Genomic DNA, 15,616 nt, shown 5'->3' with positions numbered 1-15,616 from the left:
CCACCGGCCATCGGAACTTCTCTTCTTCATTCTTTAAGTCGGTGCTGACTCCCACAGTAGCCATCACCACGCTTTCCTGTCTCCAATACTGCTTCTAATACTGCTTGCTTGCTGAAAATATTGATTAACATCGGAGATAGGCAACACACTCCCACAGTAGCCATCACCACGCTTTCCTGTCTCCGATACTGCTTCTAATACTGCTTGCTTGCTGAAAATATTGATTAACATCGGAGATAGGCAACACACTCCCACAGTAGCCATCACCACGCTTTCCTGTCTCCGATACTGCTTCTAATACTGCTTGCTTGCTGTAAATATTGATTAACATCGGAGATAGGCAACAAACTCATCTCAGACTCTACACAACCATTGCTTCCCTTTTTTGTCTCTCGACTCATATAATTGCCGCCTGGCTTGTGTGCAGATTGTATATAATTTTTCGCTACCTTTAACGTGTCAAAGAGTATATTCCAGTCGACATTATCAAAAGGTTTCTCCAAATCTGCAAAAGCTACAAACGAATGTTAACGTTCCTAGTCAAAAGAAATCCACTAGTAACAAACAGTTTGATCTGAGGAGGAAACTTCTCAGATTGTATGTCTAGTTCACAGGATCACATAGAAGTCAAACATCGACTGTGCAAATCGGGAACAAAAAATTATTTCATTCATCTTATGGCAATACATATACACTACTGTCCGTTAATATTACTACACCAAGAAGAAATGCAGATGATAAACGAGTATCATTGAACAAATATATTATACTAGACCTGACATGTGATTAATTTTCACGCAATTTGGGTGCATAGATTCTGAGAAATAAGTATCCAGAAGAACCACCTCTTGCCGTAATAACGCCTCGGCATTGAGTCAGACAGAGCTTGGATGGCGTGTACATATACAGCTGCCCATGAAGCTTCAACACGATACTACAGTTCATGAAGAGTAGTGCCTGACGTATTGTGACGAGCCAGTTGCTCGGCCACCAGTGACCAGACGTTTTCAATTGGTGAGAGATCTGGAGAATGTGTAGGCCAGGGCAGCAGTCGAACATTTTCTGTATCCAGAAAGGCCCGTACAGGACGAGCAACATGCGGTCGTGCATTATCCAGCTGCAAATGTAGGGTTTCGCACGGATCGAATGGAGGGTAAAACCACGGGTCGTAACACATCTGAAATGTAACGTCCACTGTAAAAAGTGCCGTAAATGCGACCAAGAGCTGACCGAGACGTGTAACCAGTGGCACCCCATACCATCATGCCGGTGGTACGCCAGTATGGCGATGACGAATATAGCTTCCATTGTGCGTTCACCCCGATGTCGCCAAACACGGATGCGACCATCATGATGCTGTAAACAGAACTTGGATTCATCCGAAAAATTGACGTTTTGCCATTCGTGCATCCAGGTTCGTCGTTGAGTACACCATCGCAGGCACTCCTGTCATGCAGCGTGAAGGGTAACTGCAGCCACGGTCTCCGAGCTGATAGTCCATGGTGCTGCAAACTTCGCCGAACTATTCGTGCAAATGGTTGTTGTCTCGTAAATGTCCCCATCCGTTGCCACAGGGGTCGAGACGTTGCTGCACGATCCGTTACAGCCATGAAGATAAGATGCCTGTCATCTCGACTGCTAGTGATACGAGGCTGTTGGGATCGAGCACGGCGTTCCGTATTACCCTCCTGAGCCCACCGATTTCACATTCTGCTAACAGTCATTGATCTCGACCAACACAAGCAGCAACGTCGCGATATGATAAACTGCAATCGCGATAGGCTACAATCCGACCTTTATCTAAGTCGGAAACGTGATGGTACGCATTTCTCCTCCTTACTCGAGGCATCACAACAACGTTTCACCAGACAACGCCGGTCAACTGCTGTTTATGTACGAGAAATCGATTGGAAGCTTCCCTCATGTCAGCACGTTGTAGGTGTCGCGAACGGCGCCAACCCTGTGTGAATGCGATAATCATTCGCATATCACAGCATCTTCTTCCGGTCGATCAAATTTTGCGTCGTCTTCGTGGTGTAACAATTTCAATGGCCAGTAGCGTACAAGGATTACAAAACTACTACACGCCAACATTTAAGCGCAGCTTTCCCGCATTTAAATAACAAATAAGAACAGCTATAGATGGACATCAAGGTCATTTATGTATTTTATAACATCACTCGTCGCAGTGAGGAAATCCTCGAAAGGAAGCTTGTAGACACACGCGGGACATGTCGATACAACATGAGAAACAGTCTATCGTTCCGCACTACAGTCGCAGGATTGTGATGAAGGTTTTCTCCAGTTGTAGAGAGTGTCTGCAAATTGTCCATGGTCCGTTAGGATGCGATTCAGACAGTCCAGGTTTCCCGAGGCTGGTCGAATCCAGGTAGTTTCTTCTGGACGCAAGACGGCTTCAGGTATTGCGGAGAACAGTTTTGTTGCCGGCAGCGTTACCATTCATCGAAGGCATTGATTACAGTTTCCATGAAAATCCTCGCCGTGGTGAGAGTGGGTTGCCTTGATTTTAGTCTTTTTTTGCTCCGCAGGAATTCCCTCATCCATTACTGGAAGGTCGGCAATATTAGCAATCTTCTGGTATTCTCGTAGTACCGCACTCTTCCGTCTTATGTCAGGAGGTGGAATGTGGCTCAAGATGGATGACCAGTATGTGATAGTAGATCGTATTGAGCCACTAACAATGCGTATGGCCTCGTTAAGTTGTAAGTCTATCATTTATACGTGTGGGCTATTAAGCCAGACAGGTGCCCAGTGCTCTGCTGCTGAGTATACCAGACCGAGTGCTGACTCCCACAGAGCCGCAGAGTTTACGGAGAATGTTGTTTCTGGTTTTAAGCTTAGCAGATGTTCAAGTGCTCCTTAAAAGAAAGTGTCCTATCCAACCTGATCCCATATTGTGGTGAACTTTCTCTGCAAAATAGACATCGAGGGCACTGCGTGCCAATCTATTGGACACATGAAAACATGTGACTTATGTTCTGGTTCAAATGACAGTTGACATCTATGGCCTTCAGTCCCCTAGAACTTAGAACTACTTAAACCTAACTAACCTAAGGACATCACACAACACCCAGTCATCACGAGGCAGAGAAAATCCCTGACCCCGCCTGGAATCGAACCCGGGAACAAGGGCGCTGGAAGCGACAACGCTACCGCACGACCACTAGCTGCGGACTGACTTTTGTTCTATTTTGAGTTTGGTTGTAACCTCAACTTGTGGAAATAGTGCCTTAAGATAAGTAGATCAGAAGTTAGGTTTCTTCGGGGGGGGGGGGGGGGGGTTCTTTCAAAAGTTTTGTGTTCGGTAGCTATTGTCCAGCATAGCCAAACATTCTGGACTGTGTTGGAGGGCTATCAGATATACACAGTTTGAACAAGAGAGGAGCAAGGATGGATATCTGTGGTAACCTATTATTCAATACTTTTGGGCAGCTAATATCTTTTTCTGCAGTTACAGTAAATGTCCTTCCAGTTAACATGTTATCAATTAGTTTTGTTGTCCGTTTGCATGGAACAAGTTGCAATAGTTTGTAAAACAGTCCATGTCTCCAAACTGTTGTAAGTCACACGTGTCCTCTGGGTGACGCTAGGAAACAGTCACTTCAAGGCAAATATCTAAAGCCAAGAAGCACAGCCAGCCAGGTAATCACAAAGATCTTCTGGCTAAAATTAATTTCTCACAAGACATGGATTTCTCAGGACCCTCCAGCTATAAACATCGTAGTGTATGAGATGTGATGCCGTAAAAGAATGTTGAAAATGAGGCGCACTAACAAGAGGAAAGATTCTCTGCACACTGACAAGATGAGGGGCCAGAATAATAGGATATGTGGTCAGCCATCAAGAAATAATTTCCATAGTAGAGTGCTATGGAATGCAAAAACTGTAGGGATGGACAGACATAGTAATACGTCCAGCAGAAATGTGAGGATGAACAACGAAGATGCTAAAGGCTTCAAACTGCACAGTCAACACTGGGGAGCATTCACGAAGCAAATTACAGTCGGCACCAGACATGAATATAGAGTTCTCCGTTCTCAACCTGACTCCACATTCGAGAGACAGCAGCCGGACTGTAACCAATGTGACGAACGCAAATGTGCCTCGAAGCAAGAAAATACAGGGGGGCAAAACAAATGTTTACTTTTCACGGAGTACAAATACGCAAAACCAAATTGTAAGACTGGTACTGAGTTTGGATGGTCTTTTATGACTGGTTCGTAAAGCATACACAGTGTCTGGAAGGGGAGACAAACCACACAGTATTGGCTGAACAGAAAAATATTGTTCAGAAGGTGCTAACTTCGTGTGAGCGGAAAGGCAGGATTTTTGTTGACCTCCACGCTGAGTAGACACTTGCTGCATCTCGAGGCCAGCTCTCATAAACTGCAACTCTAGGCCGTGGGAACCACTCTTGAAACCTACCCAACTTGATGCTTTTTCTGCAGCACTTGATAGTAAACACAGGATGACCCGGGTTCCGCAACATCGTGTGTGAACTTTTAAGCCACCACCCAAAACTCAGATCTGCTCCCTCAGTGTATGAAATAAAATGGAACTATGCTGCTCCAGGATCGAGAAGCGATCTGTACCAGTAATGCTACAGTATTCAATCAGTGGAGCAAAATCAGTTGACATGGAGACCTGACAGAATAGCAGAGACGAGTTATCAGGTTTGTTTGTGCCCATGAAGTTGCCCGACCTTTTAATGTATCAGCACAGGCGTCCAGGGCAGGGTGTCCAAGGGATGGAGTCCAAGGGATGGAGTACCGCACGCGGCCATGTAACAAGGCCTGAGTACGGTGTCATGATTCTAACCGAAAGAGACCAATGATGAGTATCACTCTTTGTCACCGACAACAGTTTTCAAACACTACGCAACTACAGCCACCTATGGATGGAGGACTATTTCAACCATTTCTTGCTCTTAGACTGAGAAGGGTGTTATCTTGATATAATAGAAGGCGTCCGATCAACCGATCCCTTCTTTTGGTCCAGTTGTGCAACAAATTTCTTGTCTCCCCTATTCCATTCAGTACCTTCTCGCTAGTTATGTGATCGACTCATCTAATCTTCAACATTTTTCTGTAGAAAAAATTTCGAGAGTCTCTATTTTCATTTTGTCTGTTTATCGTTCATCTTTCTCTTCCATGCATGGCAACACACCTTAGATTTACCTTCATAAAATATTTCCTAATACTTAAATCACTGAAAAAAACCTTTGTTCAGTGTTGCTGTTGTGGTCTTCAGTCCAAAGTCTGGTTGGATGCAGCTCTCCATGCTGCTCTACTCTTTGCGAGCCTCTTCGTTTCCGAATAACTACTGCAACCTACATCCTTCTGAATCTGCTTACTGTATTCAGCTCTTGGTCTCCCTCTACGATTTTCACCACCACACTTCCCTCCACTGCTAAAATGGTGATGACTTAATATCCCAGAACGTGTTCTATCAACTTCTTTTGGTCACGTTGTGCCAAAAATGTCTTGTCTCCACAATTCTATTCAGTACCCCCTCGTTAGTTATGTGATCAACCAATCCAATCTCCAACATTTTCCTTTAGTACCACATTTCGAGAGTTTCTATTGTCTTTATGTCTAAACTGTTCATCGTCCATGTTTAATATCCATACATGGCAACAATGCTTGCAAATACCTTCAGAAAAGATTTGTTACTTAAATTTATATTCGATGTTAACAAATTTCTGTTTTTCAGAAATGTATTTCTTGGCACTGTCAATCTACATTTTACATCCTCTCTACTTCAGCCATCATCGGTTATTTTGTTGCCCAAATAGCAAAACTCATCTACTACTGTTAGGTGTCGTAATATAATTCCCTTAGCATCCTCTAATTTAATTCGACTACATTCCATTATCATTGTTTTGTTTTTGTTGATGTTCATATTATATTTGCTTGTCAAGATAATGTCCTTTCAGTTCAACTGCTTTTCCAAGTCCTTCACTCTCTCTGACAGACTTACAGTGTCATCAGCAAACCTCAAACTTTTTATTTCTTCTCCCAGAAGCTTAATTCCTACTCCAAATTTTTCTTTGATCCCCTTTAGCCCTTGTTCATTGTACAGATTGAATAACATCTGGGATAGGCTACAACCCTGTCTCACTCGCTTCTCGACCACTGCTTGCCGTTCATACCAATCGACCCTTATTATTGCTGTCTGGTTTCTGTGCGAGCTGTAAATAGCTTTTCGCTTCCTGAATTTACCCCTGCTGCCTTCAGAATTTCAAAGAGAGTATTCCAGTTAACACTGTCAAAAGTTTTCTTTAAGTCCACAAACGCTATAAACCTAGGTTTTTCCTTAACCTATCTTGTGAAATAAGCCGTGGGATCTGTGTTGCCTCGCGTGTTCCCACATTTCTCGGGAATCCAAACTGATATTCCCCGAGGTCTGCTACTACAAGTTTTCCCATTCTTTTGTAAGGAATTCGTGTGTCTATTTTCCAACCATGACTTATTCGGTAACATTCACACCTATCACCACCTTCTTTCTTCAGAATTGGAATTATTACTTTCTTCTTGAAATCTTATGGTATGTCGCCTGTATCACGAATCTTGCACACCAGATGGGAGAGTTTTGTCACTGCTGGCTCTCCCAACGCTATCAGCAGTTCTGACAGAACGTCGTCTACCTCCGGGTCCTTGTTAAATCTTTCAGAGGTCTGTCAGAACCTTCTCGCAGTATAATGTCTCCTATATCACCATCTACGTCGACTTCCCTTTCTATAACAGTGCCTTCAAGTTCATTTCCCTTGTACAGACTCTCTACAAACTTTCATCTTTCCCTCCTTTGCTTAGTATTGGTTTTCCATCTGAGCTCTTGATATTCACACTGCTGTTTGCCTTTTCCCCAAAGACCTCTTTAACTTCCCTGCAGGCCGTATCTATCTTTCCCCTTGTGAAATATGCATCTAAACCCATACATTTTTCCTGTTGACATTAGTGTTAGGCCATTTTGTCCTTTCTGTTCATCCCTTTTTTTAAACGTTTTTATACCCATTCGCCGAATCTTTTGCTGAAGTATTAAATTTTCTCCTTTCGTCAATTTTCTCCCTTCATCGAATTTGTTAGTAGCTGGAAACAAACTGACCGTCTTCAAGGAGACTTGATAGTAGGGGTCACAAATTTTCTCCTTTTCAAATGAGGATCGACTTCGAATGCACTGACAGCACAATGAGGAATTTAAGCCATATTATGTGTAAGGTTTAGTTTAGACTGTGGGTGCTCTTTTGGAGGTCGCAGGTTCGAATCCTGCCTGGGGCACAGATGTGTGTGATGTCCTTAGGTTAGTTAGGTTTATGTAGTTCTACGTTCCAGGGGACTGATGACCTCAGAAGTTAAGTCTCATAGTGCTCAGACCCATCTGAACCATTTTTGGAGAATTCCCAGATATGCTATCGCACCTCCAATGGCTCGTTAATATCACCCGATCTTTCTTTTTTTATCGCTGTTCTGACTGGTTTGATGCAGCCATCCGCGAATTCCTCTCCTGTGCCGACCTTATCATCTCATAGTAGCGTTTCCAACCTCCATCCTCAGTTGTTTGCTGGCTGTATAACAGTCTCTACAGTTTTTAGCCTTTACAACTCCCTCTAGTATCATGGAAGTTACTTCCTGATATCTTAACATGTGTACTATCATACTTTCCTTTCTTCTTGTCAGTGTTTCCCATATATTCCTTTCCTCGGCGATTCTGCGGAGAATCTCCTCATTCCTTATCAGTCCACCAAATTTTAGATATTCTTCTGTAGCGGAACATCAGAAATGATTCTATTCTCTTCTGTTCAGGTTTTCCCACACTTCACATCTCACTATCACATAATTCTGTGCTCCAAACGTACACTCTCAGAAATTTCACAAATGGTTCAAATGGCTCTGAGCACTATGGGACTTAACATCTATGGTCATCAGTCCCCTAGAACTTGGAACTACTTAAACCTAACTAACCTAAGGACAACACACAACACCCAGCCATCACGAGGCAGAGAAAATCCCTGAGCCCGCCGGGAACCCGGGCGCGGGAAGCGAGAACGCTACCGCACGACCACGAGATGTGGGCTCTCAGAAATTTCTTCCTCTATTTAAGAACTATTTCTTTGATAGCAGCAGAATTATATTGACTAGGAATGCCCTTTTTGCCTGTGCATAGTCTGCTTTTTATGTCTTCCTTGCTCCGTCTGTCATGTGTTATTTTGCTGCCTTAGCTGCAACCACTACGTGACTGTAATCCCTGATGTTAACTTTCTGGCTGTTTTCATTTCTGCTACATGTCATTTACTTTCGTCTTCTTTAAAATTACTCTCAATCCATATTCTATACTTATTAGACAGTTCATTTCCTTCAACAGGTCTTGTCATACATCTTTATTTTCATTGAGGATGGTAATGTCATCTCCGAATCCTAACATTGATACCTTTTCATTTTCAGTTTTAGTACCACTCTTAAACCTTTATTTCCGTCAATGCTTCTTCGAGGTGTAGAGTGACTACATCGCTGTCTTCCCTTTTTTTAATCCGACTACTTCATCCTTGGACTTACTGTCTCATTGTGACCAATTTCTTTTTCGATATGCTTATTTAAACGCCAAATGAAATAAATAACAAGGTCCTTCCTATATTCTGCTTGAATCTTCTTTGTCCTGTGATAGCAATTTGATACAAACATGTAGGGCTTAATTTTCTCACTAAGTCATTTCTTTGACATCTACATCTGAAGTATAGAAACGGAATCCAAAGAAAAAGCAAAATATTCGAAATGACTGGATACTTGTAACTGCAGTAGAACTTTACTTTGGCGTGCTAATATCAGTGCTTATCATTGTCATTTCCTGGCTGACAAACATTGCATAGAAATCTTTGCCGATCTATTACAGTCATCAACTAACTTTAAATAATTGATTGTCCACGATTAATTGTAAATGAACGGTAAATCATTTATTTATCCTCAATTAGTGGTTGCTAGTGAGAGTGTGTCAATAATCTGTTAACTACTGGTTATCCATGATTGGCTGTCACTGGTTTAATAGATACACAATAATCTGAAAAGGATTTAAGATTCAGAAGAGTGGGACTTCCGTGTATGCATTGACAAGACATCTCTGATATCTAAGAATAACGCTGATGTGAAAAACACAAAATTTGAGTTGCATAGTGCTGAGAGAATCCAGCCTTATTTGAGTAAAGATTATTGTCATTACGATTGAACAGTCACGCATATGATCATATCTGCACAGCAATTCTGTTTTAAAAACTATGCTTTAATACTATGTCAAAACATTTTCCGAATGTAACGAGTGTAAGCATCACATGACTGGGAACAGCGACCACTAGAAATTAAAATTTTAGAGCAGCTATGCGTCGCGTGCAACTTTCCTTTACTCAGATGTTTCTCACGTCAGATGCTAGCATCTTCAGAAATTAAGTAGCCAAGGACCACACATTAATTATTAGTGACCATGTATAGGGCTTTGCTACTGTACGTCAGTAAAATAATGTTACAAGGGAATTGTGCTTGCTCTACAATCTTAATTTTACTTTCTGAATGATTTTATAGTGGTTGCGAAAGCAGGCAACACTGTTTGAAAGAGCTATTGCTTCAAGCAAGTTACATACATTTATTACAAATTTGGGAGTATGTGCAAGAGGTATTCGACAATTTACTCTCTCTTAAATTTGTGGTTAAGTCCACCAGCTGAACTGATAGAAAAATATGTCCAGCAAAATCGTAGAAGCACTGAATAAAAAGTAAGGTCTTGCCGCATCACGTTAGAGTAAAAACGGAACTTCGGACAATACTCTCCAACGCCTTCTTAAAAAGTGATTAGCAATAATACACGCCACTGCGACTGCCCTTCACAAAGACTAATCAGGCTGTGTCTGGTCGTCCTACCTCAAAGTGAAGTCATGTTGCCGTACACAAAAGAGTTTCACAGAAATTTTGTCTGGTCGGTCCACAAATAGTGATTATCTCCGACGATTTGGCTACTGTCATGTGGCATTCTGCACGTTCATGCGGAATTTTAAGTGCCCTCACCCTAGCGTTTTTTTTATGTCCACACATAAAAATGCAATCAAAAAGTGATTGCCTTCCCATCCGTGAATTAACGCCCTTTTATGATCCGTGGCTAATGAGGACCCATAATTCTCAACTGTTAATTAATTTCTTCGCTCGCTGCACCGCTGGCGCCAGGAAAAAAGCGTTTTCTCTCCGGCCGTTCGCTGTCATTTGATAGCCTCCTTGCGACAGCATGATAAAAGACTTAGGTAGTTATAAAGAACTGAAGGCGGCAAAAGAAACTGTGCTACAGAAAACGCTTACATGGGTAACAGGACTTTTATGTGAACAGTGTTTTCCTTCTGTAATTAGTGTCGGCTACCTCTAAATTAGTCAGTTAAAAGGAAATTACAACATTTTTCTTTTCTTCGTAAATTGACAAAATTGACAAAATACGGAGTGAAGAAAAGTGAAACTGGGTTCAGGTAACCACGAAATGAAAAAAAAAATAACTTACATCTAGAAAGGTCTCTGTAGGATTCCTTTCATGTTAATTTCTTAAATCTGTTGTCATTTACGGCATAAATTCCTCTTCTAAATTTACTGTAGCGTTTCTGACTATCTGTGAGGAGACTGAGCAGTGGAACGTGTTACTTTTACACATAAACAAGAACGATCTGTCACACTACTACACTTTAAAACACAGTTTATATGTAATTCATGTCACACAGACTCATATGGAACCTACATCTGCTTTCTTTTATATACTGTATATGATAAGATACTGTCATCCCCCTTCCTTTCTGTGTGAGAGGATGAATGAGCAAATGTATTTCTAGTTGCATGTTGTATGGTAGCAGACAACCCTGTCTGCTAGAGAACAGTAGGACCAACGTCGGAACAGCAAAGGTTTCTATCCCTAGTATTGTCCTGTCCGTCCCTTGTCATGTCGGTATAGGTAGCGGCCTCTCTGGACACTTCCGTTTTGTATACGGAAGCACCCTTGGTAGAAACCCAGGGCAGTCTGTCCGTGGCGAGCGTCTGAAGTGGGTAAGATCTCCGGCTAAGCGCGTGTCTGCTAAGTCCATAGGATAATGGATTTCTTAAGTTCAGCCTAACTGAAAATTTAATCATTATTTCAGGTTTAGCTCTAAAATGTACACTCCTGGAAATGGAAAATAGAACACATTGACACCGGTGTGTCAGACCCACCATACTTGCTCAGGTCACTGCGAGAGGGCTGTACAAGCAATGATCACACGCACGGCACAGCGGACACACCAGGAACCGCGGTGTTGGCCGTCGAATGGCGCTAGCTGCGCAGCATTTGTGCACCGCCGCCGTCAGTGTCAGCCAGTTTGCCGTGGCATACGGAGCTCCATCGCAGTCTTTAACATTGATAGCATGCCGCGACAGCGTGGACGTGAACCGTATGTGCAGTTGACGGACTTTGAGCGAGGGCGTATAGTGGGCATGCGGGAGGCAGGGTGGACGTACCGCCGAATTGCTCAACAATTGGGGCGTGAGGTCTCCACAGTACATCGATGTTGTCGCGAGTGGTCGGCGGAAGGTGCACGTGCCCGTCGACCTGGGACCGGACCGCAGCGACGCACGGATGAACGCCAAGACCGTAGGATCCTACGCAGTGCCGTAGGGGACCGCACCGCCACTTCCCAGCAAATTAGGGACACTGTTGCTCCTGGGGTATCGGCGAGGACCATTCGCAACCGTCTCCATGAAGCTGGGCTACGGTCCCGCACACCGTTAGGCCGTCGTCCGCTCACGCCCCAACATCGTGCAGCCCGCCTCCAGTGGTGTCGCGACAGGCGTGAATGGAGGGACGAATGGAGACGTGTCGTCTTCAGCGATGAGAGTCGCTTCTGCCTTGGTGCCAATGATGGTCGTATGCGTGTTTGACGCCGTGCAGGTGAGCGCCACAATCAGGACTGCATACGACCGAGGCACACAGGGCCAACACCCGGCATCATGGTGTGGGGAGCGATCTCCTACACTGGCCGTACACCTCTGATGATCGTCGAGGGGACACTGAATAGTGCACGGTACATCCAAACCGTCATCGAACCCATCGTTCTACCATTCCTAGACCGGCAAGGGAACTTGCTGTTCCAACAGGACAATGCACGTCCGCATGTATCCCGTGCCACACAACGTGCTCTAGAAGGTGTAAGTCAACTACCCTAGCCAGCAAGATCTCCGGATCTGTCCCCCATCGAGCATGTTTGGGACTGGATGAAGCGTCGTCTCACGCGGTCTGCACGTCCAGCACGAATGCTGGTCCAACTGAGGCGCCAGGTGGAAATGGCATGGCAAGCCGTTCCACAGGACTACATACAGCATCTCTACGATAGTCTCCATGGGAGAATAGCAGCCTGCATTGCTGCGAAAGGTGGATATACACTGTACTAGTGCCGACATTGTGCATGCTCTGTTGCCTGTGTCTATGTGCCTGTGGTTCTGTCAGTGTGATCATGTGATGTATCTGACCCCAGGAATGTGTCAATAAATTTTCCCCTTCCTGGGACAATGAATTCACGGTGTTCTTATTTCAATTTCCAGGAGTGTATAATGTTATCTTAAATTGCAACGCAGTGTGATTCGAGTGTAGAGTTCAGAATATCTTCCGGTAGTTGCTTTGCCACTACTTTGTGAGTAAAGTGGAACCACGTGTTGATCAGTAACTCTAACTAAGATCATCAATCTTAAATGCGAATGTGCGTGAGATTATAACGTCTCGTCTTGACAATATTTTTCTATATAGAAACTTTTCTTTATGTTCAACCCACGTGGGGTGTACTTTGTGAGACCAGTACCACGTGCTTATACAATTGTTTCAGCCATCAGTTTAATAGTAAGATGATAGTAACCAGTTCGAGGTTTTTCTTTTGTAAATTGCTTTTCGATCTAATTTATTTTAGTTATCAAAATTATTGTGGAGTTACACTCTTTGTGTATACGAAGTTGACTACGTGCAGCATGTGGTGTAAGCATCAAAGTAGCTCTCAGCTATTCTTTTCGGGAAGATTTCACAGAGTTAGTATGAATTTAGTATACCAGTGTGTGGTAATTACATGACGGACAGGATTGCGCTAGGAACGTTACTTCTTTGGGTGAAAATTGAATCGGTTGGTTGTGGTTAATTTCCTCTTGCATATGTTTCAACGTTCTTCGTGTGTTAATTTATGAATGCAGTGTTGTATGTAGTCTCCCAATCTGGGCTCCCTATTTGATGTGTTCCGTAAGATTACAAACTCACATTTTCACAATCCTAAATAAGGCACCAGTTTAGTTATGAATCAAGTTTAATATGCTCAAATTTCAATGATAAATCTTAAAATAAATTTCCAAATATAAACCGATTTATTTCTTTTTATTTAAATTCTCTTTATATGTACGGTTGTATGACGATTAAAAGATTATGATTACTGTTAGTCTGGTTTGGAATTTGGTAAGCTAGACTGGATACCTGGTGAAACAGTTCCTCAGTAATGCAAAGTTAACTTCCCCAGACAATTCACAGTTTTTATCCCACTTATGGTCATGAATATCAGCACCGCTTTCATAGCAAATTAAAGCAACAACATTACAATCTTCTGAAAAGTACTTCGCCCACTGATTAGGTGTACGTAGTTCCAGCTGTAAATGTCACAAATGCAGTGGAGTATTTGTGGTAAACCAGTGAGGCGCATAAGACATCTAATCTCTGCTAGATGTTGCTCAACACTGTAATATGTGTATTGCTATGAGAATCAAGAAATACGTTTCAACTGTAAAATGTTTAGCAAACGCGATGAGCTACAGAATGCACTAGTAACACATCCGGAACGCAGGCACAGATACGGTAAGAAAGCTAACCTATCCTTCCACTACGTAAGGAGAAAATGCGTTATTAGTGACACACAGAGGTGTCTCAAACCTTCAGGGTCCATATCTACATAATACTGTACACTTAAATTTCATCATAGGACACACAGAGAATAAGGAAATTTTGTTTATTGTGCACGTATAGTAGGTGATGTGCCTTGGATGCTTATCATATATACGCCTCTAATTGGCCCTGTAAGAGAAGTGTGTAAGATTTTTATTCCATTTTTAAAAGATGGTATTCACTTTTTATGAGCTGGAGTCTATTTCCGTAATTACAAAAACTACTCTGTAGGATGGAAAGGAAACTGGTCGAATCATTTGAAGGAAGTACAGAGGAAATATATGACTATATAAAAGCTAATGTGAAAATCATAGAAACAGAGGCGTTGGGTAAAAAAGATAGCAACCACAACCGTGCAGCAGAGTGGTGGTCAGAGGAACTAGAGGTCCTCGTTAGAGAAAAACGGAATGCGTTCCTTCAGTGGTTGAATGATAAATCAGAAGAAGCAAGATCAATACACAAGGAAAAGAAGAGTGAAGTGATGAAAAAAATAAGGATGGCAAAAAATTAAGCATGGGAAAGAACATGTGCCAAGGTGAATAGCAAATTAGGGTTTGGGAGAGCAAAAGAAGCATCGTCAGTACTGAAAGGGCTTCGACAGGATTCAAAAAGCAAAACTAATCTCCAACTGATAACACAAAAGGAATGGGAAAGGTATTTCCGAAAATTATCAAATGAGGACAGAGAAGAATATCTAAAAGAAGGAACAGGCGAAGATGAAGGACATGAAGATGATGAGATCCAGATTTTAGAAAGTGAAGTACTTCAGGTGTTGAGAACAGGAAAGAATGGTAAATCACCGGGATCAGGCAATATCAATCTGGAGTGTCTGAAATATGGTGGTGACAAAATTGTGAAACTGATAACAGCTCTTCAACAAAATGATACATGGAGATTCAATACCCAACAAGATGAAGCTGGGTTACATTAATGCAATATTTAAGAAAGGGGATCGCAAAATTTGTTCAAACTATCGAGGAATTTGTGTTACAAACACATTAATGAGAATTTTTGAGAAATTAATTAAAAACAAACTGGAAAAAAATTTTAGAACTCAAGAAGAACAATGTCGATTCACGGCTGGGAGATCATGTGTAGGCCATATTTTCACATTACGACAGATTTTAGAGAAAGGGAAAAATAAGAAAGTAGGATTAATCTTCATTGATCTAGAAAAAGCGTATGATACTGTTCCCAGAAAATTACTTTGGAGAGCACTACATATGGCAAACATAAACCCTTCCTTGATTAAAATAATACAACAGATGTATAAAGATAACATTTTCCAAGTGAAAGTTGGTAATAAACTTTCACAGAAATTTAGAACAAGCAAAGGCCTCTTACAGGGCTGTCCTATGTCACCATCGTTATTTAAAATCTATATAGGTGTTAGCCTTAGAACATGGTCTCGTAAATGCAATAGTATGGGATTAGAAATAAGAGATGGAGTTCACCTACATCATTTATTATTTGCTGATAATCAAGTAGTCGTAGCACAAGGTGGGGACGATGCTAACTATATGTGAAATCAACTAGCAGTAGCATACAAAACTTGGGGTTTGAAGATTAATTACCAAAAAACAGAATACTGGACTAATGATTCAGATGAGCTATACATTGAAGGAAAGAAAATCAAAAACAT

This window comes from Schistocerca gregaria, chromosome 3 (genome assembly GCF_023897955.1).
Source record: "Schistocerca gregaria isolate iqSchGreg1 chromosome 3, iqSchGreg1.2, whole genome shotgun sequence".
Classification (NCBI taxonomy): Eukaryota; Metazoa; Arthropoda; class Insecta; order Orthoptera; family Acrididae; genus Schistocerca; species Schistocerca gregaria.
The sequence above is the reverse complement of the archived record's forward strand: the minus strand, read 5'-3'. Positions refer to the sequence as shown.